This window comes from Accipiter gentilis, chromosome 1 (assembly GCF_929443795.1).
Source record: "Accipiter gentilis chromosome 1, bAccGen1.1, whole genome shotgun sequence".
NCBI lineage: Eukaryota > Metazoa > Chordata > Aves > Accipitriformes > Accipitridae > Astur > Astur gentilis.
In genome coordinates, this window is record NC_064880.1 from 28084007 (window position 1) to 28111514 (window position 27508).

The following is a 27508-nucleotide window of genomic DNA, read 5'->3' on the forward strand; positions in this document are numbered from 1 at the left end:
CATGAAACTGAGTCTTTAGGAAACATTGATAAAGAGCAGAGGAGCGTGGTCACCTAACCAGTCATCTCCCAGTGAACCCGTCCCCCTCTCTCCACCTTCCCGTCCTCTCTGTAAAACTCAGGAAGAGGTTTGAGGCTGACAGCAGAAATCCCTACCACAGGGCAAAAGTTCACCTATGCAGAAGACAGAGCTGCTCTGGAGTAATCCCAGATTAGAGAACAAATCTGCACCAAACAGAACAGCCACTGCAGACATCCCTGCCCTCGTCTCAAGTGAAAAGTACAGCTCTGTGACGTGTCTCCTCTCATACGGATGCAGTAGGGCAGACCTGGTTTATTTAAAAAGACAAAAGAAAACAAAAACTCCCGAGTACTCATTTTTTCCATTAGGGAGAGAATGAAAAAAAGTGAGCAGCGTGTGGTAGATATTAGTCATGTTACTTAGTACACTACTTATTCTGACTTTTCTATATACTGTGGTGTCAGGCATTGGTGTTAAAACTTTTATAATCTGTTTTGAAAATTCACTGCAAAAAAGAATTTTGAGGGCATCAGGCATTTTTTCTTTAACGTTTTTCCATAAGTGAGTTAAAGGCTGTTTCTGTTTACAAAAAGCACGAATAAAACACAGATTGTGTGAGAAGTCATCACAGGAATGAAATGGGAACTTGGAACAAGATAAGAGTGTGGCAATCATTTCTACCCACTGGCAAGGATCAGCTGTCCTCCCTCCTCCTAATCTTCCTCTTTCTGCTCTTCCTACCCCACTTTCTATTCTCCTACTGTCCTCTTGTTGTGAATTCTTCCATATGCTTCTTGGTTTTACAATTCCTCCCTCTTTTGGAGATTGAAGTCAACTTAGATCACCATCTTCAGGTATCTTCTCTTGAAATATCCTTTTTCTGAGGTGCTTTCAAATGCGAAATCATTAGAAGTTGTATCAGCATAAGAGGGCAGAATATGTCTGATGATAGATAATTTTCATGAGTTATCAGTTACTGTAGCTAAGAAAAGAAGAATTAATTGAATCTTGCTCCAGTAGGGAATTACATTTTGCTGATTATTTAGTTGCCCCCTGACTGCTTACAGGAAGATACACCTATTAACTTCCTGTGTTAAACTTCCTACGTTCCTATGTAGTCATTCATACATACATTTCCGGACCAACACGCCACCATTTGGAGGTTCTTGATATTGTTACCTCTGCCCAGACCTGTGAAACAGATGCAATCTGTGTAATTCAGAGGAGATTTTTTTTCTTTCTGTTTCAGCAAGAGCAAGCTGCTTCTGTCCTGCTTGCTCTGGCAAACCACAAGAAGAACCCCCAACCTATTTCTTTAGCTGAGATATGAACCCAGTACAGAACATAGTGGAACTGCTGGTGTCCTATTCACAGGAAGAAAGATTCATTAGAAAAATTTACTTTTTGGAAAGATGTGGATCTATGTCAGCACTGCTACATTACTGTACAGTGTTGCCAGCTAATAGAAGGTAGAAACTGGGTGGTGTTGACACACTACAGGAAACAGGGGTGAAAGAAAAGGGTGATGGACAGAAAATTAGGTGCTACTGCAGCTGTGATTAGTGAGAAGAAAATATGCAAAACCATGTATTGGTATTTCCTCTGATACATCTGCCTCTATGGCTCCCAAGACTGGAGCATCTGCACAAACTCCCCTGCTTTTACTACCAAGATTACAACAGCTGCTGTGAGAATTGTTTTATTTTCCTGCAGTACAAATAATTAATCTTTATTCAGCCCAGTTATTTCTACCAAGTATTACACAAAGTTTGAATGCCCACACAGATTAAACAGATAGCATTTCTCTGCATATTTATCAGCAGAGTGCACAATGGTATAATGAACGTGTTGAGCTTCTTTTTGAACAGCAACTCCAGTGTTGCAACTTGAAGCATGACAAAAAACTCAAACAAACATTTCCTGAGGTTTTTAAAGAGTCCAGCTGTCTTTTATAAAGTTGAACTGCTCCTTTTCTTCAGCCCTTACCACAGTCTTGATGAAGACTAGGACCCTGGAATTGCAGAGCTACCATTAGCTACTATGCATGAGCCACAAGTACCCTAACTCTTCTGCACAGCACATTTTCAACAGGGCATATCACCTATCTGACCCACAGGGAAACACACAGAACTTGAACGTGAACGTGGCTTAACTTTCCCTGTTGATGTCATCTCTTCCATGTGCTAAACGTGGCTGTACCTCCTTTGGCCTCAGTGGGTCAGCTCCTGAAATTCTGTTAAGAAGAATATAACTGCAGCTTTGAGTTTATTTATTTATTTTAACAAAATAGATATCTTGAAAGCAAATTGAATCGTATCTTCTTTTCCAAAGTGTTTAAATTTCTCAGACTCTGGGATACACTAACAGAAATTGTAACTGGGAAGCTAAAGGAGCCCAGACAACCATCTGTGGCTTAATCATACAACAAGCCCAAGGGCAGCTCTAGGGCCACCAACAGAACTGCCTCAGGAATCTGTGGAGAAACCAGATGCTTCTATATACAGGAGAAGTCTTTGCCATTTACACCCATGAGGTTTCTCTGTGCTTGGAGAGGAAGCTGTACTGGGGCCAATACAACCACAGCATCCCTCTTTTAAAAAAACACCTATTATTAAAAGACATCTCAAGTTCAAGAGCAGAAAATAAATGAATAAATGGATCAATAACTGAAAAAGGAAATTCTTGATTTTGGAGTTACTGCTCTAATTTTCTCAATGACTAGCTAAATAAAAAGGCAATGGAGATGACAGGCTCCTCTCAAACTACGAAGCAGCATATGAAGCAGGCAAAGGTTCCAGGAAACGTTTGGACATGCTCTGATTCCTTCTAAAAGAGCACAGATTGGCGAGAAGGTCACTCCTTGGTTTGTGGAGAATTTTATCACCATTTGGTTTAAATGTGTGAATTATGTCCATTTAATTATCAGGTTTTGTGCTGATTTCTTTATGGCTGTGAATGTCTTATCGCATGAGGATGATTCTTACATTCTTGAAAAGAGCTCTGTGAAAGTAAGAGCTTGCTCCAGACTTCAGTATTGAAAAACACCTATGCTGTATAGTTGTCTAATACTAATTCTTATCTTTGAGTTTGCTTTGATTTGGGATGTCCAAAATTCAAATTCATCTTTTTACACCATGTGCTGGCCACTAGATTTCTATAGCTGCCTAATGGGAAACTATCATCACAGCAATTGTTCATCTCCATTCATTTAAATGCCAATTTTTCCCCACCATCCTCTGCTAACTCATTCTCTCATACGACTACCAAGAGGTCTCAGATTATGATGATGGCACATATCCCAATATTGTTTGACCTCATCCCATCTTTTTGATTCCCATTGGACAAACTGCTATATCTGAGCCTGGAAGATTTTTATTTTTTTATCTCAACAGCTGTGACACCGTCCATCAAAAGGTAAAACTCTTTTCCTAAAATAGAGTCCTAGGAATAGCTCAGCTTTGTTACTAAATTAGCAAAGCTGATATCAGCCTAGAACCTCTTTTAGAAAAAGGAAAGTGTCTTCTTCATTTTATGATCTGGAACTGCACATCTTTTTGTTTTTACATTTTTTTTTTTCATGAGCATTGTTGCAGGTTTGTTCAAAATAATCTACCGATTCATACTAGATCTACAGATCAAGTAAAGTGAATTAGTTGTTTAATTTAAAATTTGACAGGCATTGATTTATTTTAAAACCTTTTAAAGATCGTCTTCCTTATGACTGAAGATTGTAGCGTTGGTGTTCATGTTTCATCATTCAAAACATAGTTTTCTACAAAAATATTCTGAGATTATTTAAGCTAATAAATTTCCTGCCAAAACCCCGAAGGTTGATATACCTTCAAAGGAACAAATTTAATAAAATTTCATTTTTGAGCTTTTAAATGTTTCCTTGAGTAATGTAGAAAAGACTTTAATCCAGAAAGAAGTTGCTGTGCTAAACTAGGTGGAAATGCTTTAGGAGCAAAGGAATACATTCGCATTGTTAGATAAAAGTTCCCTCGAAGCATTTCACAAGATAGAAATTTATAAACATCCCATCTGACATTTAGCTGTGTTTTATCTGATATCCTGGATTGCTACAGGATCAGAGGCTGAGGAATTATCTCAGGACATATGGAAATTAAAATGTCTTTAGATCCATATGGGAAACATCTCTGAGAGCAGAGCAGAGATTTACAGGCTGATGTTACTTCCTGTGTAAAAATAAAATCATTTCTACAGGAATTGTTTTTGTCCTAGGTGTTTCCAAAACCTTGTTTCCAAAGTTTTATATTAAGTTGGGTAAGTTTTCCTGTGCCTACTGGTCGTTCATCAGGCTTTACTAATTTTTTTTCTTCAGTGGAATTAGTTGGGCTGGTTTGAATTTATTATGAAAATTATCTTCAAAGCATATAATTTTTCTTCCTTACCCTGCAGTATCTTTGAAACATTTAATCATGTAGAATAAAACTCTTTACCTAGCTCAAATTAGCAGCCAACTAGAAGCAGAAGAATATGGAAATGCCTGACAAAGATTCCCTATGCCTCTCATTAAAGGTTATGCTAACCACATTAGGGCTTATTTTGTGAGCACATACATGTGTGTGTATGCAAACCTGCCAACACTGAGAAATCCAAAAGTGGCTGTTTCATAGCCTCAGTATGCCCATACAGATGAGTTTACATGTACAGATGAGCTTGGCACCACAAACCAGCAGAGGCGGTGAGCAAGCAGATCTGCTACCTGAACTCTAAAGAGAAGACCATCACATTTTTTCTCAACAACTCAAATACCTGCAGTGGAGCTGATAACATCTGAGGGAAGGACTCAGAGTCCATTAACCTCAGGACAACGTCCTCTGTTCAGGAACAGGCAAGCACACGGGGCGCAGTGTTTGCTTACGCCGATATATGTATATTATGCAAGTGAACTCTTTTTTTCCCCAGACGTACAAACACCAACCAGATCAAGTGATTTATGTTTCCAAGAAAAATATCAAAGCCTATTTGAGACAAGTGGTTAGGGTGACTAGCTGTCTTCTGTTCTGAATCACTGGTTTAACATCTCTAAGTAATAGTAGCATCTATTGATTAAAAATACAGGTTGAAAGCAAACGTACCTGAAAATCAACTACACAGTTAGCCCCCAGGAAAACAGAGCTTTAAAAAAAAATCATTCAAACAAATAAGATTCTTTATATGGAATAAAAGAGAGAGAAAAAGACTTCAAGAAACCTTTCAGAATCCCTAAGCTATTTGACATGAAGTAATTTACAACCCTCAGCTCTCAACCTGGAATCACAACAGTGAAAATATTACCCTTTCTCTCCAGTTTATGTGGATGACTTATTGCTGAAGTATAAACTGTAAAATTTAATGACAAATGGATCTGTGATACAATGCTGAAGTATCGCTTATTGCAATAAAGAAAATTCCCCTGACATTTGCACAGTTGAGCAAATGTCATTCATTGTGTAGCAATTAATATATTTGCCTTTTTCTGCCTTTAAAACAAAGTAAACACCAAAACCACCACCTAGAAATATAGTTTCCATATGATTCAGGCGTGGTATCAATCTCATGAATGAAACTGCCTTGGTGTCTGTCCCCGCAGCCCTACCTGCTTGCACTGGCAGCAGAAAGCTGTAGGACGGCATTGCTCAGGCAGCGTTAGCAGGCAAACCTTCGGTCTGAAAAAAAGGAACAGTCTTTCTTATTGCACCCATACATTGAAAGTGTGACAATTGTCGGCTTGCATGAAAGGGGACTACTGAGATTACTGGAGAGGATTGGAGGAGGCACAGAGCTGAGGCGGGCACTGCTTTCCCACTGTGTTCTGCTTTGGCGCAGCTGTCTGACTAAGAATAAAAATTGCCAGCTTCACTTGCTGATAAATTCAACTCTGTAACTCAGTACCCAGACAGGGAAGGGAAAGTGGAGTAAATCATTTGGCTACCGGTCATGCTGTTAGTTGTGCTATCTGCCTTCAAAGCTGAAGAAAAAGCTCCTCTCTCCCCACAAAATCTTAGTGTGTTCAGAAAGCATCAAATATAGCAAATTCGTCCTTTACAGTATGATTTCTTTTGTATTGCCAGCACCTGTAACGCCAGTTTCAAATGCCGACAAAGGTTTATTTTGCCTCACTTTTTGTACTAAAGAGAATAATGCTGCAGTGCACCTATCTGGCACTTCTGACCTCTGGCTCTCAGCTTTAAGTAACGATTGGTACCTGAAGGGAAAAAATGCTTAGAGTTTTTTCCATCTTAACACGCTCCTCTGGCTTTTGCTTCACGTCAGGAAGCGATGCATAGTGTTGAGTCTACATCTTTATTGCTTGCGGCAGCATAGACCAGAGAGCAACTAAATTTTGCCTGCCCCGAGCCACGGACATGTCAAAGGCATTGCTGCATCCAGCAAGGGCAGCGGCAACTTGTCTGATGGGTGCCGGCTGTAGCAGTACCTGGCTCGGCCTCACTGCAGGCTTAAAATCAGCGTGGACGTGACCTGTCTTGTGTGTCAGGAACACAAAGGAGGAAAACTCGTCTGATGCAGCCTCGGTCTAACACTATGCATACAGCCGTGTGGCACCCAGTTAAATAGGCAACAGGACTTGTTGGGCTGTACAAATGTTACTGCTGTAAAAACACAGCAGTCACATAGGGTGTCCTACAGCCTGCTGCTGCTCATGGCTACCCTCAGCTACTCTATTCCCTTAGTGAGAATGGGGGCATATATGAGGAAAGACTCAACCACTTGTGGATATTTACAAGCCCATCGAGGAGAAGAAAAATTAAATGCCTCTTCTTTGCTTTATTTCTTGTGACATGTGCATCGCGTTACATCTGGATGTGTCAAAACATATTATGTCACGTGATGCTCTGTAACCTGGTGGCACCAGGCTGCAGAAGTATCTTTGTCAAGACAGACTTAAAATGAACAAAAGAGAAAAATAAAATAACAGTTTCCAAGCCAGGGGACCCAGCAGAATTTGCTCTCTTGTCTATGAAAGTATGTCAGCTGGGACATCTCTGTTCACATAAATGCGGCCTTAGCAAAACCACCAACTATTTAGCCCCACTTTTATCTAATCTCTACAAAGTGATGGGCTGAAGTTTATTAAGCGAGGGAGGGAAAAGAAAAACAATCAAACAGAGGTAATCCTTTGTTAATTCAAAAGATTTGGGATATTTGAGGCTTTCTGCTGCAAACTGTTCATTTGGCTGCATTGCACATGTATGAATGCACGTTTCTGCAAAGGGAGTTATTCTTTCGTACTTCACTTCTGCTACAGAAATGTCAAATTGATACTATCAAATATACAGTGTTAAAATCCTAACTTTTAATTTCATTTACTTTACATTATTCGGATTTTAAAACTTGGATTTTAAACATAGCCTTGCGCTTGTTTTTCCATTCAGTATTTTGAAGAGAAAAAGAAGGGTGAATCTTAAAAATATCTAAAGGATCCCAGTTAACCACTGAAGCTTATATCTCACTGAAACAATTGGATATGGGAGTATCCAGAACTGTTGCAAAAGGCTGAATTAAACGACGGAAGTAAATAGTAATACATTGTGGCTAGGTTATATTTATGACCGTAAATGGTAAAAACACACCCTTCTTTTAAAAGAAAGCCTAATATATCTTGTGAATCATGTATACACTAGAAATGGGAAGGAACTCTTAAAATATATGATGTGGATTTTTTTTTTCTCCACTCACAGCTTTATTTTGCTAAGCTTCAAGTGGCAGCTTTGCTTCTAAGACTCTCCTGTGTGGTTACACTGGAAGCTTAACAGGCTCTTGCTTACAATTAACTCAGCCTCAGCCCTGTAGGCTTCCCACTCTGAGTAGGAAAAAAGGACACCCCTATGCACAGAAAGGAGTTTATAGCCCTGTATTAAAACTCCTGTGGTAGTAATGATGTTACAATCAGCCATGAAAGTCTGCTAATTCAGGAGAAGCAGGGTTTGTTTGCAGGCAGAGCCAGTATCTTTTGTTAGACCAAGCAAAAATAGCAAGTGAAAACGGACCTGTGTTCAAGTACACAAGCATGAGGTTAAACTGAACCAAAAGAAGGGTTCATGTGCCTGCAATTTTGTCCATTTTCAAACAGTTTTTACAATTCTTTCAGGTGTTCTAGTTAGATGTTAAACTTTCCAATAAAAATCAAGATAAAGCGCATACTCCAGTGATTTGAAAAGCAAAAAAAATCGGTTGATTAACTTTCCTTTTCAACCAGGCTCCCTTCAGCTCTGTCAGCAGGCACATAACAGAAGGGCTCTGCTTTTTCAAGGTGCGGGTGAAACAGCCCTTTTTAACTCTGTAACAAAAGAAACTCTTGCTGTTCTTGCTGTCGAAATGGAGGAGGTGTTCTTTTCAGTCCAAAACAAATGTGCCCGTTCACTTGCAGCTAAACATCAAGAGTTTTACCCTGAAAGATGATTTTTCTCTCTCCATGCAAGTGAAAATGGCACTAAATTAGTGCAGATCAGAATATATGGGGGTTTGCTGAATTCTGATCAGTATTGGTTTAGTTTTGGTAATGTGAAGATACAGAAACAAAGCCACACAAACTCATAAATTTCTTTTAGCCTATTTCCATGATGGTCTTTAAAGAACATACAGAAGAAAATGAGAAAATGTGGTTCTGCTGCTCTTTTTCTGCCCTTAGCACCAAGAAGTTGCAATACAGGAATGATAGTTTTATGTGTGCTTGTGATAAACAGCTAGTGATAAGTTGTGGTCAAGGAAGTGGTTTTCTGTTCCGTATAACAGCAGGTACAAGTGGTGCTGCTTGAATCAGGCACAGAATTTCTATAATACTAAGAATGAGAAGTCAAAGTAAGTTCAGAAGCAAGTAACGAGAGTTACACCTTTTACACTGCGAGGCATTTACTTGGCCCTAGCTGAGTGAAGCAAGGACACAAACATTATTTTCTTGTAGCAATTGCCACCAAAAGCTGTTTCATTCCCAGAATTTAACCATCCTTAGGTTGCTTGTGCCTTCCTCATCCTTGGCATTACCAAGTTCCCAGGCTATGCTAATTCAGAACTTCACACTACCTGAAAAAATTCACACATGTATTTCCCACCGTTTAACCCCAGCTCATCAATATATACATATTATCTTTCAACAGGATTCAGACCCGATATTTTACTACTTCAAGACTGTCCCAGTTTGGCTATGTTGTGCTTATTTGCACCTCTAACAGGCCACAGTAAAACCGTAATTTGCACCTTTTGAGGGAGGAAATTCAGAGGCAAAAAGAGAAAGGTGTTACTGTTCAAAAGCTGTCAAAACAGAAACTTAATCAGGGAAATCCATATAAAAGGGATTGTGGGACATTATGTGATGACAGCTTCTTGTTACAGTGCCTGTGCACAGCATGGGGCTTCTGGATCACACTTCTTCTGATGCAGCTGAGACACATGCTCTGCTTTCCAGGTGTCTGAGCTAGGTAAAGCAATCTCTTCATCATCCTGCTTCCTCTGTAACGTGATCAAATCCATCATTCCTTTTGTTCCCTACTTTTGTGTTTGCTTTGCCCCACAGTAATTTGCTAACTGCAAAGCAGGCAAGTGCTTTAAAAACGTACGAGCCTGCTGCAAGTTAAGTCATACTTATCAGATGTGCTGGTAGTGAATCATGCTGACAGATTGGCTCTGTTTACCTCAAACAAACTGTCAGAAATGTTCAGTACTTGAACCAAAGCATGGAAAAGGCTTTCAAATACACAGGCAGATCAGATCATAGCCCCATGCATCATATTTTGCATATTTCATAAAGGTATCACATGTACGTTTGCATGTAACAATCCGAACACACTGTTTACAAAGATATTTGGTATCTCTACAAGAGAAAGCAATCAAGACTCATGTCTAATGGGGCAGGAGGGGATTTTTTCTCATTCATTCTGCCCAGCGAGACTGGCTGGGGGCTGCAGGAGCTGCCGAGCCGCAAACACTGCTGTAGTTCCTCCAGTGCTTTGTCCCTCTGCTTCATACAAGGCTCCCAATGGTTTTGTGCCACTTTGTGCTGCGCTGGTACTCCAGATGGACCGTAGGACCATGTGGCAACTAAGAGTACAGGAGTGCGGACAGCACAGTCTGCTCGAGTGGCCACAGCACTCATTTGCCACGAGTAAGGAGCAGCAGTAAAATCTGTTTGCTTTACATTGCCTGGGAATTTCTCTCTCCATAGGGGGCTGTATACAATAATCTTGCTTTTCTTTCTCTGCTTCAGCCTCACAATTTTGGTTTTAAGACTAGTTTTCTTAGCAGTTTTAGAAACATTTTAAAACTGAGTTTCTTGAAAAGACACGTTCCCTGGGCACCATCATGTTTCCAAAGTCGCAAACACACACGCATACAGTTATGTTTTCTGATAGCAGCCCTTAACTACCCACCAGAGAGAACCCTCTACACGTGACTGTAGGTTGGGAACCCAAGGTGACAGTCTTAAAAAAAACCTTAGATTGGTGTGATTCCATTTCCGGTAGTCTTAAAGAGCTTTTAAAATAATCTACTTCCCTGCACAAGATTCAGAATTAAGAATAAAATGATGCAAACCCTGGTTCAAATTTGTAATTGCCAAGTTTAATATTGTAAAGGCAGGGGAACTAAATACTTCATATTAAACAACTTACCCACGCCCTTGCTGAATGTTTAAATGGAAACCAAGTGGGACAATCTGAGGCTAGAGCAGAGGGAGCAGCAGGGGGTTGTTTTGTTTTTCACTTCTTGTTTTATTTTTTTGTGTTTTCTATCTGTGAAAGTGTCAGAAAGCCTCCCCCTGTGGCCATGAGGCATCATTTCTAACTGAGCAGGGACCAGCCCAAAATGCTTCAGATCTGCACTTACCCAAAGGGGCAGGTGAGCGTTTAAAATGCGAGCAAGGTTTCTTGTTAGGAATAACTACAAATCAGGAGTTCGGAACAGGAATGTCCTGGTGTGAGAGGGACCACTGGTTACAGCTTATTTATGTGTACAGGAATTCAGTTAGGATCGACCTAGGAACCCACCAACGTTGTTGCGATAGGGTGATTTAAGAAAGAAAGGCTTTACAGGGCTGTAGTCTGTTACAAAACTGGCTTAGAGCTGCAGCGCCTGTCTGCTCACTAGGTCTGCATGCTCCCCAGGAAACAGTAGCTTGTTCGCACCCAGTACCACTGAACGTGGCATATAAGGCACTCTGAAGGGTGCTGTGACTAGACTCATGGCAGGTTATGATCCAGGACAGGCTTACAAACTGGCGTCTGGCCACACTAGACAATAACTAAGTAAAAATTAATTCCCTCCATCTATTTTACTGCTAGTGAAAAATGCATTTGTTTATATAGGAAAAAAAGGGGGGAGACAGTAAATTCTTGACTTTGTAGGGAACCTGGTAATGGTTCTTTCCTGCTAGGTGAGCAGAGCTCCTGACTTCTTACACAATGTGTAGTTTTACAACCTTCGTCATGTTTATGAAAGGGACTGAGAAGACTGCTGTTCTATTACTTTTTGTACTTGACTTCCATTGGGTTAGTTTTGCTTCAGTAATACTTTTTTGATCTCCAGCCATCACCACCTTAAGCCAATATTTGCAGAGTGAGAGGAAATGGCAAGTTGCTCTAGCCAAAACACCTGCAGTACCCCGGCTGCGGCAACTCGGTTTCCCCACTTTTATGATTATCTGTTACTTAGGGGTAGAGTAGCCTTTGCAGAGGACAAGAAGAGGAGGGTCTAGAGAGATTCTTGTAGGTCTTTCATATCCTTTTACAACTGTTGTTCTAAAAGGATCTCTGACCTGTAGGAATCCATCAGAAAGACAGAAATCCAGACAGACACAAAAGCTGCCTGAAAGATTTCTTTACGTAGACATTTCTTTCTCTGTGTTTTCAAGGCATTTAGCAATATTCTTGTAAATATGGCAGATAGAATTTTTTCTATTTTTATACAGCTTTTCACCTTCATAAATCTGGAAATGATGTGCCACTTGCCAACTCCAAGTGAAAATGCAACCTTCTGTTCCCTCTTGAATAGTATTATCTGTATCTATAGTACAGGCTACAGAAATGGGGGAAAGCAGCTAATTAAGACATTCTTCTCACTCTGTGATACTAAAGCAAGTTGCAGATACATTAAAAATATCCCCTTCACAGTACTTTGCACGTTATATAAAGTCCTGGGAATGAATCGTCCTCGGATGATATTTTTAAATGACAAGCTAAGATGAAAAAAGTTTCCAATGGTTTTCACATAGTTCTGTGAAGCAGACCCTGCTCAGGCTTCAGCTTTGGGCTCAGCATTTAAGTGACTGAATCTGTCAATCGCCAAAGGGCCGTGGGCTCTTTCTTGTCTCCTTGGGTTTGTTGACAGCAGCTTCTCAAGTCCGCAGCGCCCTGATGCACCACCTACACAAACAGATATACACAAAACATTTAAAGTAGTAAGATAATTTGAACCGTGTTTTGGAAATAAACACAGCTTTTTCTTGCTGGACGAGAACAAAATTGTTGAGGAATATTTTTAATGTTGTTACACTTGTATTTATTTGATTGTCCCTTTCTGGTTTTCCTGTTTCTTACTGAAGCCATTTTAATTCAGTTCCCTGCTGAAACTACTAAAAACTCCATCTTTGGGACACCAGAATGAGCAATCCTTTACATCACCAGACAAGACACAAGCAAAAGAAAAGGCTTCAAAACCAAAGGGTCTAGTGTGAGATAGCTATGCTAACATCTGCCTTCCTAGCTCTCTGTCTTTATAATATCTAGTATCTAGCAGTTTCAGTGGAATCTTTCAAATCTTGACAATGCTGTGGGATGTCACAAGCTGCTTATAAAAATGAAAGATACTGTAAGTCATCAGTCTCTTTTTCCAATAATAGACCTGGGTAAGTTCAGGATCTGTCTGATGCCTGGTTTATCAGGTTTTCTGTGATACAAGACACAGGAGATGAAAAGATTCTGATTTGTTTAGATATGTTACCTAGTTCCTGCAATTGCTTGTGTTTCAGACACAAACAAACTTTCCTGCAACTAGCTGAAGAAGTCACATGGCAAATTTCTGTTCATTTACTCATCCTAGAACTGTCATTTTTTGCGTGTTCTGTAAACCCCTAATTCTCCTTCCCTCCCTCGTTTCCCCACCACCACCTTTATAAAGTAGCATTCTGCTTTCCTGTGTTGCTATGACAACATTTACACTTGCATTTTGAAGGCAAACTGTGTGGCTTCCTTCCATATTTTTTCAGCGTGCTCTTGTGTTAGAGGGACACACAGGGGAATGAAGGCTATCACAGATAAAGCTTTAAGCAGCAGGGTGCAACTTTATTTCTCAACATAAAGGGCATTTAAGTGGGTCTAGCATGGATTTACCTATGATATAATTCCTCAGCGTACCCCAAAGACAGATTCATTTGGTTTAATCTTCTGAATATTCTTCCTCAGTGCAAGAGAAAATTAGAGGAGAAACAGTGGAAACTTCAGACCTGCCTCTCTCTCCTGCCTCCTCTCATGCAGGGAGAAAGACCACCAGCACATTTCGCAATGGCCTTTACTTCTAGGACCTGTCAACTAATTCCAGAGAGGGAGAGCAGCTAAAGGGAACTGAAGGTTCAAAAAGATTGCAAGTTACTTTTTAAATTAATCAGGGGGCAGAAACAAAGAGAAAAAACCCTTTCCTTTGCCTTCCAGCTGCTCAGAGGAAGGCCTTTGCAAATGTAGCATATTGCACTGCAAAATATAGGAGCTAATGCTTGCACCTGATAAGAGTGACAGTTGGTTATATGGGCAGAGAGGGGTGCTGTTCTCCAGCTCCCAGCAGAATCCGTGGTGCCACTACCTTGCCAATGACTTTCCATATTATGAACAGACCAACTGAACTCTGCCTCTGCACAGGTCTAGAAGCTGGCTGGCAGCTAATCTACAGCAGAGGTAAAGAAAAATTCTCCTCCAGGGACAAAACCTCTGCAAGATGTTTTGAAACAATTGGGTCTTTATTAGAAATGCCAGGAGGTAAAAAAATGCCTCACTTCACCAAGCGCCTGGCTCTCCTATTTCGGCCACAGGACCTGAGTCAGAGAAGCTTTATGGGCTACAGCACTTTCTGTTTGGAATATAAAACTTCATGGTAACAGTGCATTCTCTCAAAGCAAGAGGTAGGCTGGCTTAGTTGACGCTTATTTCAGATCTCTTTAAAATCCTACGGGAGAGGATATGCAGCAGATACATCTCTATATTTCTGGCACTGTTAGCAATCTGAACTGCCTCTCCTTACTCAGGCTGTGGGAGCATTGTCCTTTTTTTAACAGAGTGTACCTCTGCAACATGCTGGCTAAAGCAAAAGCTTGTGCTCACTGCACGTGGGAAAATACTGAACTCTGAACACTTCTGACAAGATGCTAAATCAGGTCAACAGACTATGGAACAAGTACATTTGCAAAAAAAAAATGTGTTGCATTTAAATAGATTGTTAATATGTTCTTCGGTGCATAATGGTATCAGCTGAGTAGGCTTAGAAAACTCACTGCACTCAGAACTAAGTCCTATAAGAAGCATGAAACTCCAGTATTAATCTAGCTTGTATGAGCATGCCATGAATTCAGGGGGAACCACAAGGGCCTCTCTTGCTTCAGCACTGAGCTCTGTATCATCCAGTAATTCCCTGTCACGCCCACTTTCAGAGATATCCCTCAACAAAATGCAATCCACACAGACTTTAGAAGGCAGATAAATACACTGAAAATTATCAACGTAGAACAAACATGATTTAGCATGCTCAGGGGCCAAATCAAGTTTGCACAACACTGGTGACAGTTCCACTTTTGACAGAGAGGCTGGGTACTGGTGATGTCTCTTCAGCACCCATCTCCAACTGTGGAGAAGCAACTTAGCAAAACAAGAAACAGAAGGTGGCTACAGCTGTCTTGGAGGGAACCTGATGACCTCCATTCCCAAACCCTTGAAGTCTAAATCACAGCTCCACTTCTCAGTTCCATTTTGAACATCCTGTGCTATTCTATCAGTAACAGCTACTACTCTCTGGATCTGCTTTGTGGTATCCAGATTGTAACCACTGTCAGCTTCCTAATGTTTGGGGCTTTTTTTTAGTCTAAAGATGTATGTTAGAACTGAATCAATAACTAACCCTCCATCATGAAGGACAATGATCTGCAGAACTTGGCTTTGCTACAGATTTACAGGGCTTAAAGCAATTTCCCTGTTCATGCTACCGAAAACGTGGGAGTTACAAAGACATTACTGAAAAAGGCCAGTTTTGGCACACGTCACTGGCATATAGTGCATAAATGATGGGAAGAGCTGTTCCGGTGTAACATGAGAACTCAAGGGAAAAGGCAAGTGGAGTAGGAGCCTCTCAGTTTCCAGACCTTTAGGCTTTCAGAAGGCCATTCCCTCACACGGTCATTTTTGTCCTCGCTGGAGAGGGCAGCTCTGGGTGGGATGTGTTGGGGCACAGTCCCATGTGCACTGGCAGCAGGAGCACCCTGGTGCTCGATGCACACAGCAGTGGAGAGGAGGCGCAGCATAATCCCACTGGCCCTCAGCCCTGCTCCCTCTTTTCCAACGTGCTTTTATGTCTCTGCACAGATTGACTGTGGCACATTTCTATCCAGCAGCGTTCCTCTACAGCAGGGGATTCTTTGTTGTGAATTTATGGCTGGATTATGTCCCTCTTTAAGCTACCTCATAGGACAAAGCAGCTGTAACACATGGTCCTCACAGCACTCCCACTCTGGAAGCAGGCGTGAGTGATGGAAAGGAGTCTCACCCAGCCTCCATTATGTTTTGTCACAACAAACCTCTCTAATGTGGTAAGAAAATGTAGGCAACACCCTTCTCCCTGAGGTAAGCGGGTTTAAAGCTCGTATTTCAGCTGAGCCATGTATGAAAAATAGGAAATGAAATACGCATATCTTCTGAAAGCATATTTTCAAAATTTGAGCCGTATGCACGGTTTTGGTTTGTGTTGCATCATTCCTGTTTAAAACTCCATTTTAAAAAATCCACAAAATAAGTATATGACAGCCAAGTTTGTTGTTGGTGGTTTTTTTCCTGACTCCTCAGTGATATTACAGCGTGTATGCAAATAAGGGTATATGTGTTTGTCCATGGTGCTCACTCTCAGCTCATTTTTCTGTCCCAATAGAGCAGTCTCAGAATTTTAAGTTTTCTAAATCAAATAATAATAATAAAAAAATAACTTCAAGCTAGGGACAGTGAGGATTACTAACTCATGCTAAGTTCCCAAATCAGAAGTGCTAACTGCTGTACTGCCCTGTGGCCACGTAACACTGTGTGTATATTCCTAAAAGACTAAATGATCTGTACCTGTAGCTCCTATCAAGCACATGTAAGACGATATTGCTTTTGTTCTGATCAGTGCAAAACGTCAGTCTGGACACACACACACGGATGCAGAGGCTACAGTCGGCAAATGCCCAACCCATTTAGGGTGTGTTGGTTGCTGTTCTGTTTTTGTTTTTTTTTTAATAATTTGGTTGCTTTGGTTTGGTTTTAAGACCCAAACAATGAAACTTCACTCATCAGCCATGGGAAACAGTTCATAGCCTGACATCTTCTGTGACAAGGGCTCTCTTGATTTGCAGTCTTAATTTTCTTTCCTTTAATTTCTACTTCTAAATTGGAGTAATGTATGACAAGCTAACTAATTTCTCTCTGTCATTAGGCTGTAGTCCTGCACATATTTATGCACATGATTAACTTTGTTATCACAAGGAATCTGAAATGAAGGTGGTAAAGCAATAAATGTGCACACATCCACAGTGTGTTGGGGATCTGAACCTCCTCAAATATCTGTTGGCTCAGACAGCTCTAATATCCTTAAACACTGCACTGTCAACCTACATACTTTGCCTAGGTTACTCTCCTTTCCAAAAGCAATCCATCCAGGTCATTAATCACATAGTAACTTTCCCCTGTTAAATATCCAGTCTCTTCAGTTAATTAAGTATCCCAATATAAACATGATATTCCAGGTCTGATTTCTTCACATCTGTCCATTATCATGTAAGACTCATTCACACAGTTTGTTACAACCATTGATGTACCTCCATGTTCAGAAAGATACAGCTCCCAACTGGAAATGCTCCTGGGGGTGAACAGCACATGTTCCATTTTATGACACTGGAATGGATGCACATTGCTCAAAAAATTTCCATACTTTTTTTATATTGCACAAAATACATTAAATAAGATGGAAAGAGTAGGGAGATTTGGTAGAGCAGAGCATTATCTATCAAGAGGGCTCCGGCAGGTCTAAAGGAGCAGTGTTATTTACAATGCTCTAAACTGGAATTCTTAATTTAATGTAATTCAAAGCCTTTATCTCAAATAAGAGCACTAGAATTTCCAGAATTTCTTGGTGTTTTCCTTATGCAAAAAAAAGGCATAGAGAATAAATAAATAAAAAGGAAGTGCCAGAATATTAAGTAACAGCAAGGTAATAACTTTGAGCATGGAAAGAATTAAATAAATAAATAAAAACTTATTTAACCCTCATTCTCACACACTCTTAATATGATCTGACATTAATGTCTAACAAAATCCAGGCTCTCTACAAAGTGCAGGGCAAAATTGACAGCCATCCCTAGGATTCAGCTGATATTTTCATTGGGCAAGAGCAAAAAAGAAAGTTGCATGAGCTCTCAGCACTACTATAGCCCCTGCAAGCAGTAGCAGGTGGAAAGTCTTAGAGCAAATACGCAGTGCCGTCTTCTTTAATCATGATTCTTCCACACATTATCATACATTTAAGTGCTGTGCTTGCTCTTTAAGACGGCCTCATCTCGGTAATCAATGTAGCCAGGCTAGTGAAGTGCCACTTTCCCGCTGTGAGAAAGCACAATTCTTCTTGCTGCCACGGCCCCCTGCTGACGTGTTTCACAACATTTAAGCAGGATACTGTTAAACCTTACTTCTCTTTTTTCCCTCTGTGCAGACAGAAATCTTCTTTCCTGCTGGTTTCTCACTTGAATTAAAAGCTGTTAACATGTGCCCTGGCTTTTACCCTGATCATTGCCCTAATTTTAACCTTGTGCAACGGTTATCTTAATTTTACTCAGATTTTTAAAACTGACTCATTCAGCAAGACAAACTGTGAAACTGTCTGGTAAAAGAATAGATTTCCAATAAGCACAGTAAAAAGGTCACCTACACCAAGTTTTCTTCAGAGGCAGGTGGGAGGCAGCTTCACTGCACGCACTCACAAACTACACCGAGTCAGTCCGGGGCATTCTTGTTGCTGTAAAGAATGCAAAAGGCAAGTTGGACTTGGAAATCTGCATCTGCGACGTCAGACGTGCGTTTTCATGCCAGGAGCCCCGCTTCTCAGCTGCAGCACTTTTAAAGAATGAAGGGGGAAAAGTGAAGTTAAGGGGCTGGTAGCTCTGTCAAGGTGAATAGGCACCATCAATAGGTGTTAGAGTTTACGACTGGGAAGCTGACACAGGTGCAAGTTCTAAACTTTACTTTGGCGTGATAAGTAAAGCTAAAGCCGGAGGCTTTTATGCCATTGTGAGAGGCTCCGTCAGTGAGCACTGTAATCTAATTAGTTTTGATGCAGCAAATCAGCAAAGCCATGACTGGTTATGACCTCTGCCAAGAGCATGAGAGAGCCAGACAAATGAAGCTTAAGATATTATTAGTTGTTCTGTTGCAAAGTTCCAGATAAAATATGACAGGATGTTGTTGCTTGACTTCGGCATCAGTTCTCCAGATGGCACTCAGCACTGGCTTGTAGCGAGGCTCGCAGGGAGGCTGCCACATTGTCAAAACGAAAGTTTTCCAATTACAAAGAGATAATGCGAAGAGATGCAAACTTAATCTCCTGAACGAAAGGTTGCAAGCTGTGTAATAGCAGTTGAGGGGAGAGATTTTGCATAGTTCACTTGCTTTAAATACTGCTGTTCAGGAAAGCTTTATTATCCTGCCCAGTAAAACAAAGAAATCAGATGCACTTGACTCTCTGCGTTGGGGCAGCTGTGCCTGGACACATCGGAGCCACAGCCGCTCTTGTGGAATCAGTGGGTCTGGTCCTCCTGCTGGGCGGTTGGTGTAAATCAGGAACAGAAGCCCCTGAGATAAAATGGCGTAAGCTGGATCAAAAAGGGAAATTAAGGACCTTTGAACTAGCTGAGAGCTGCTCCCTTACTTTTATTTAGTGGTAGACCAAGTAACTTCTGCCAGTTCGGTTGTGGGAAATAATGTTTGTTTGGGGGGTTTTCCTCAAATTTTTATGAAATCTTTAGTGGAAAAAAGAAACAGAATGTCATGCAAGTGGTGAGCTTACAAGATTTGACACTGATGTTGTGAAATACTATCTTCATATTTATAGCACTGTCCCAGGCATGTTGAAGTTATTCAGTAGCCACAGCGACAGAATGACGGGGTAGTGGCCTCATAACCACCAGAAACAGCATCTCGCCTCATTTTGAGCTGCTGGGAAGCCTCGGAACTGTATAAAGGCTAGAAGATACAGTAAAGAAACTGTCCTCCACTTGACCCGCGTACGTAAAGAACTGTTGAATGAACGCACCACCTCCAATTTTAAGAGCTTTCAGTAGTATAGCTCTTATATATCACTCAGCATCACTGAGTGAATCACAGCTGTGCTTCTCAGGGTGAGCGTTCTCTTCCACCTGACACCGGTCTGACGTTTGAAAGCGAAACGTTTCAGGAATGTTATTTGAAATACTGCAACCCAAGAAATTCCCTTCCAGCACAAGAGAAAACCTTCGTCTTGTGAGGGTGGTCGAACACGGGCACAGGTTGCCCACAGAGGCTGGGGGGTGTCATCCCCGGAGCTACTCGAAGTGTGGCCGGGCTGAGCAGGGAGCAGCCGGCTCCAGCTGACCCAGCTCGGGCCAGGGCTGGGACTGGAGCAGCTCTGGAGGCCCCTGCCAGCCCAAAGAGGTCTGGCCTCCCGTGAGCCTCTTCAGATTATCATCTACTAAAACTTATCATCCACCGACAAATCAATTTGAAAAGAAAGCCAAAGTCGAAAGCCGCGTTCTCTCTGACTACAGGGATGTCCTTTTTAGCACACAGGAAAGTACGTAAATACGGGCAAGCAACATCAAACCGGGAACCAGCAGGCTTGCCTTCGATTCCCCGCTTTCTGACGAAAACGGAGCTGCCCGAACAGCCGCGCCGACCCCGAAAGGGGGGCGATTTCTGCCGGCGCACAGGTGAGCACCACCGCCGCCCGCCCGCCCGCCCCCTCCCGTAGCGAAGCACCCGGGGAGAGGGCTCGGTCCCGCCGCCGCCGCCGCCGCCGCCAGCCCGGCCCCGGCCCCGCCGGCCCCGCCAGGCGCGGGGTCTCGCCCCGAGCCGCCGCCCCGCCCCGCCGCGCCCCCCCCGGCCCTCGCGGAGGAGCGGCCGCCGCCCGGCGCGGCCCCGCCGCCGCGGCAGCCCCACCTAGCGGGCAGCGGGGGGCGCGCTGGCCCAGCCCGGCGCTTCTTCCGCCACTTGCGAGCGCCCCGCCGGTGCCTGCCCTTAGTAACCTCAGGCGGGGGAAAGAGCCGCGGGCGAGAGGGGCGCCGGGGCGGCCGGCCGGCCGGCCTGCCTGCCTGCCGGCCTCGCTCTCACCGGGCGCTGCTGGGGAAGGGGAAGGAAGGGAAGCAAAAAGGGAGCTTTTCCCTCTCGCTGGCTTTGAAAAGGCCTTGGTGATACTGAAGCTGCGTGAGCTGGGGCTAGGAAGGAGACCCGACGCGTGGCTAAGTGGACTTAGGTTTTTCCTTTTGGGGCACGACTTGTATGGGGCACGACTTGTACAACTCAGAATGATGAGGGAAAAGGGCTTGGAGGGCTACAGAGAAATCTGGGTTGTGTCACCTGGAAGCGAATCTCCGGACAGGTCTTCAGGAGGGGCATTTCTGTGCTTCTTTTTCCAGCCTAGTCCAAACACAAAGTCAGAGGCAGCGATTTCTGATGAGAGCCTGTTCTTCAAACCACACTGCTCTTGCTTCATGAACTTTAGGGTGTTTGTTTTCCAAAGGCTATATCTCCACACCGGTTAAGACAGTACGTAGACTCTCTTGATGGCACACTAATGACCATCACGAAGGCCAGTGTGCCTCAGCCCCAAATACTTAGTAGGCAAGAAATATCTCTGCTTACTAGAATGGAGAGGAATGGTGCTATATATGCCTATGGGCAGAGCCAATAACAGCTTTATTGTCAAAGATGTTGCTGTAAATAGTTTGGCTTTGCGTGCTGCATCCTTTTTCCTTTAGAGTGGGACAGGATTTTTGCATCGGTACAAACAGCCATGACAACCACAGTGCTGCCACCGTGGAAGGAGAGGAGTTAAGGAAGTAGGTCACTGAATGGCATGAGGTCTTACCTGCAAAGGGCTGTGCACCTTTATTTCATGTGGAATCCAGTGGGAATAGGATACTTTGAGAATCATCAGCAAGGGCATAGCTAGAGATACTGAAATCTTGAATCTGAAGGGAGATGTGACAGCATTTTCACTGCTTCGGAGTCACATTTGTTCAGACAGCCAAAGATAGCAAAGATGAGGGAGGAGATTGTCTTATAATTATAGCATTTGTCTTCTCCAGGGCCCAGAATGCAGCTGTCCCAGATTTTACTCATACATACGGTTTTAAAAAAATAACCTCTCCCAAAAAGCTGTCCCCAAAAGCTGAAAGAGCTTATATTGAAAAAGGGAGCTGCACCTTGAAAAGAGGACCCAACAAAAAAGGACAAAGTAGGTTAAGAGCGAGCTATTAACTCGACATGTGCTCGCTAGTGCCTTGTAGGCAGCAGCATGTTGGTAAATGCTCAGCTGAAGGATGAGGGGTGCTCGTGGATCTCCCGAGGGAGCTTTATGCCCAGGGAGAGCTCAGAAGATGGCCTGGAGCTGTTTGCTGGGGCTGTGTCTACTCAGTAGGGAACGGCAAAGCAGAAATGGTGACTGACAGGTCACTGCAATGGGAGCCCTCATCTGCTGAGCCAAGACTGGGTTGGACACAAAGAGCCTGTAGAGAGAAGAAAATTCTTTTGCATGTTCGATTTGGCAGAGATGGGGAGGGTCTTTTTCCCTCAGCAATGTTTAGTGCTCCCTCAAATGAGCAGCAGACCAGGGTCTGCCACCGTTTACTGTTTGAAATTGTGTTCTCCCTTTCGGCTAAAGAGAGCCATGAAAAGCATCTTACTCCAAAGCGTAGCTGTAAATTCAACATTAATAGTGCAACAGAATAAGACAAGGGCATTTTTTTTTTTTTTTCATTGAAATAGGAGGATGTGAAAATCTTCGGTGCAATTGAAGCAGGACTGAAAGGAGGACTCTATAAATGGGATTAAAGAAGTAGATAAATGCAAAACATAAAGGAAATCAGAAATTCACTCACAGAAAAATGAAAATATCTAGAGCAGAACAGCTTGGGGGAAGTGACTTTAGTTTCACATAGGTGTGGATGACAACAAAACAGTGGTGAAGGGAAACGCCCTACAAGCTGACATACACATTTACTGGAAAAATTATTAGGGCTATGGGGTTTATGGGTCTAATTTTGCATTGTTTGCAAGATCTGCAAAACCTTTTGTCTCTAACGATCCCTGCACAATGAAATGATACCTGTCTTATCTTTCTGAAGAAAATTTAATTCTTGTTTCCTCATCAAGGAAATATAGGTTTGATGTAATCAAAAGTTTAGCAAGAACACATGATGTTGATCAATATTATCTTTCATGGAAATTATTGCAAATCCCCTCTGTATTTTTGGTCAGGTGAAGCCGCTTTGTTCTGGCTACTCATTTGGATGCTGAGAGTGGTGATGTGGTAGGCAGACATGCAAATGGTAACATCAAAACGAAGAGCTCTGAACCTATCTCAGCATAATGCCTGAATAAATTCCCTTTGGTATTCCCAAAGTGCATGGGTTTTTCCATTCCATGACTTTCAAAATTTCAACTCCTTATTCTGTCTCGGGATGAAAGGAAATTCTGAAATGTTAAGCCTATTGTTTGTTCACATTGGTGCAGCAGAGGCAGAGAGCAATCAAGGCTTAAAATTCTCTTCTGTTGGACATTGTGTCTGGACAGTTTTTTAATAATAAGACTCTGTGGCATGGTTGAAAACATTCTTTCACAGCTGTCGATGTGTTAATCCAGCATGGGGAAGAGAAAACTGAAAAGACATTTCAGCCATAGGGTTTATATTTATATATAAAATTAGTATTCGGTTAAAGCCAACAGCATGTTTACATCTGGATCCTGTATGATAGCAGTTGATACATTTAATACGGCATGTGGCATAAAACAGGATTAGATAAGGTTTTCTGCTTAGCCATGCTTCTCTTGTGCAAAAGAGTATTTGTAACAATGTTCTCTACAAATCACATCATAATGCTGAATACTGTTTTGAAATGCACTGTGCATCAGCAGTATTTTCCAAAGGTTATGTCCCTGTGATTCGTGCTAATTAGCAATGAGTTGGCTCTGGGGTAGAAGACATGCTCAGGAGGATTTTCAGAGGTTTAATTTCAAAACTACAAACCGACCAGACCATTCCCCAAATTAGCTGGTGTGAATGGACCTGAAAAAATAGGCTGGAGCAGGACCTCCCATAAGATCAATCGTCTGGAGATAGATTATGCAGAACTGAGAAAAAAATACGTGTTAATGTGAAGTTTGGGAAAGCCTGTACTCAAAATCCTAGGCAAGGGCCTGGATGGTACGTTATTATTCAACGTTTCTTATCCACATGACTTAGTCTTCAAGTCCTCCCAGAATCTGAAACTGCACCAATGTCTATTGTGCTGCTAATTTCTGTGTACTCCCATTCCGTCTCCTCAGTTCCTACAGCGCTATCTTTCTCAAATTGAACACACAGGGCCTGAGGGTGATTTTTTTTTTGTGAAAAGCCTAACTAAATCATAATAACGTGTTCAGAGGAAAACTTCTCCCTCATATCCCGGTGCTGAGCATCTCTGTGTATGTTACTACAGTACCTGGCAGTGTGTATGGCAGCTGGAGTGCCTGGCACTGTGGTTCCCAGGCAAATAGGGGAAAAAAAAAAGTGAACATGTCAACCAAAGGTAGCTGTAGCATGTACTCCTGATCTCTGTCCACTGGAACCTGCTACCCAGTATCTAGAAGTGATGAGGGGAATGGGCACTGAAAATACTTTCCACCCACAAATCAACAAGAGTGAGAAATCATGCCTGTACATGTACTGCAGGTACACGTTCAAATCCTCTTTTAAGTAAGAGAGACATAAATGAAGTTAAAATAGATGGGAGACAGTGCTGCTAGTGATTCTCTAGGCTATAGGTATAACACAAGTTAATGTTTGATGCTGTTAAAGAATATGCAATTCACAGCCTAAAGAAAAAATGTAGCTGTGTTTTCATATAATTCCAGTAAAAACCAAAAAGAAAAATGCATGTGATTTCTGTAGTCGGTAGTAAGCACTGCTGGCATCACTCTGTGTCTGAGTAAGAATAAGCACTAAAGATTATGAATATGGAAATAATGAAATGTAACAGGATTTGTATTTCGAGAGAAAAAATGTCTTATTTCCATATGTATTTTGAGTGCATTTATGAGTCACATAGTCTAAATTATGAGGGAGTTCAAGCACTGCAGACAGGTAATAAATAAAGCCCTAAAAATGCCCGGTCTGGCATGTTTGCTCTATCATGAAACGGAAGCATTCAATAGAGAGGAAAATTGACCAGCCACTGACAGGAGATAATGGACTTATCTGTTAAGGGAGTGGAGATAATATAATATTTAATATGACATTCCTGATAACTAGTCAGGAAGATCTATCTGTGCCAGGTTTCCAAGGTTATTTGTAATTGAATGCAACTAAATATCACTAGAAAGCAATGTAGAAGGGAAAGGAGTCTCTGTAGAAGGGAAAGAAGTCTCCTACAATTTATTAAGTGCAGAGCACCTTCAAGTCTGAAGATGGAGTCTCCATCCCAAAGAGCTTACAGGTCCCAATTTAGGACCGACTTAGATTTAAGCAAGTAGCTAAGCACTTTGCAGAGAGAGGGCCTCTCATTTTGCCACCACTAAGAAGAGCAGACGTCTTCCCATCCTCCCTGTCTCTGCATCTCTGCCCCTGCTCACAGCTACGCAGTCTCACCCACGCCTATGCGTGAGCTCTGGCACCTGTTTGACCCCAAACTGAGCTGATGTAGTGTAATGCAGCTGCACAAAACTAGACCTTTTTTCCTCTGTATTCCCGGTCTGCTGGTTTAATGAGCAAGGTCGGCCTGCAGTTCATTTCTCAGCTGTTAGAGGGCTGGAAATTGCAGCCTCCCAGCAGGCACAGTCCTTAGTCCTCAGCACCAGGTAGTAGCTGTCCAGATGTATGGGGCAGAGTGGGGCTGGCAGGCCTTCTTATAGTGGTTTAACAATGTGATTCCTCACATGTTTTGAATGATTGGGTTTTTTTCTTCAGTGTAAGGTCTGATTCCCCACATCTGCACCAGTGCAGTATCTGTTAGTTTCAGCGCAGCTGCTGTAGGGCCAACGGAAAAGTTAAACTGGTGATGGTTGAATCATTCACAAAAGACGTCTGGGCTATTCGCTTTACATATATGTAAAAGCAAACCCCTCTCTTTTTCTGTTCTTGCCACTTTTTTTTTTCTCTCTGTAATTCCAGCAAAGATGGAGCTCCTCCAAAAAAAATCATTCATATCTTAATGCTGAAGGCATTTAGAAAAGATGTAGAGAGCAAGCAAATTGCCAGTAAGTGGCGTGTCAACATTTAGGGATGCAGACTGAGCTGTGGTATTGATAAACAACCATAAAAAAGAGCCTTATTTGGAGATACTCCTTGAGCAGAGCTCCTCCTGATGTTGACAGAAGTTTTGCTCACATAAAGGATTTCAAGTTTGGTTAAAATTGTGGCATTCACTTTTCTGTCAAGAAGCAAAGTACAAAATTAGTCTCCTGACACATTTCTCACCTATCACGTACTGTAATAACTATTTTCTTCAGATAAAAGCCTGATACTGGCACTGCAAAGTACTCCTGCCTGGAAGGATAAAGTGCAGTTCAGAAGTAAGAGACGATGAGAGGGAAATAAAGCATGGGATAATTTGATGACAGCTATGGGGAGAACACAGGTGCGCTGCAAAACTCAAACCCCACATATCATTGTTATTTAAAAACACAGGTTTGCTAAATTGAAAAAGAAAGAAAGAAAGGAAGGAAGGAACAAAGGGAAGGGAGGAGGGAAGGAAGGAAGAAAAGGAAGAGGAAGAGGAAGAGGGAAGGAAAGGAAAGGAAAGGAAAGGAAAGGAAAGGAAAGGAAAGGAAAGGAAAGGAAAGGAAAGGAAAGGAAAGGAAAGGAAAGGAAAGGAAAGGAAAGAGAAAAGAAAAAAGAAAAGAAAAGAAAAGAGAAAAGAAAAGAAAAGAAAAGAAACTTGAACCAAACATACCACCAGACTGCAGAGTGCAATGAGAAACTGTCCAGGGCCACAGAGCAGCTCAGCTTTGTGTGGTCAGTCCCTTGGCAGGGCTTGTTCATCCCTACCCATCTCTGAGCAAACTCACCTCATCGTGTGGCACCCGCGCCAGGGATGGTGAGCTCAAGCTGGTCCCAAGACCAGGCACAGTGAGGTTGGGTTGTCTGCACCCTCTCGTACACAGAGGAGAAATGTTTAAATGGTGTGCTGCTCTGCTCTTTGCATTTCCCACAGGGCCATTGAAGCCGTGACATACTTTTCAGCTCTCAGACTCTTGGAAACATTTTTTGGGGAACCAGAGCCTGCTTGCTGCAACTGCTGCCTCTGAGTCACTCTTTGCATCAGCCTACAGCTGCTGGCAACTTCCCCCACTGAAAGATGTTCTCTTTTTTTTTATTTCCCTATTCAGAGGCAGGGCAAACCAGTCCTGCCTGGCGCTGGGTGTCAGGAATCATGACTTCCCATCTATCATGCTGACTTGGCATTTGGGAAGATGCTCTTTATTGAGGCCATTGTCTTTACTTTTCTTGGCTGGCAGCAGATGTTTCTGATTAACACCCGTACCACATACAATTTCAGAAATACATCTCTTCAATTTCAAATGATATCGCCATATTCATCAGTTTTTAGATTCACCATGAAACTATGCATTGTGTGTTCATTAAATGGAGTGCTTCTTTGCTGGTTTGAGACTCCACAGATCTGGCTAATTGTCTTGTTTGATGATTTTTAATTGCTATTGTAACCCCCTGATTTCAGCTACTAGAAAGAGTCTTGAGGCATGTTCTGGAAATCCTAAGGTTTTGGCAGACGTTTTTCTCCACTGGCAGCTCTTCTCCCAGGAAATACTCTTTTCTTTGCTTTTCATGCTGATCATTGTCAGCTGTTGCACTCAGAAGGGAAGAATAGGAAAGGATAGGTAGTACTTGACATAAGTCATTCCTGGAAGCACCAGCAGCTCAAATGAGCACAAGGAATTAACTGGCAGCTTATGAGGGATGGGATGCCTTGGGTTTGTGTGGGTTTGATACATGGCTGTGTGTA

General features: G+C 42.2%; 1 long non-coding RNA gene across 1 annotated transcript; it reads right to left on the bottom strand.

Moving 5' to 3' along the window:
* Positions 1 to 10580: 10580 nt before the first annotated feature.
* On the bottom strand, positions 10581 to 18266 carry LOC126042966 (uncharacterized). Its single transcript, XR_007507315.1, has 2 exons — positions 18187 to 18266; positions 10581 to 12401 (listed from the first exon to the last, which is right to left on the bottom strand). It is a non-coding gene; the product is annotated as an uncharacterized LOC126042966 (long non-coding RNA).
* Between the last annotated feature and the right edge of the window lie 9242 nt (positions 18267 to 27508).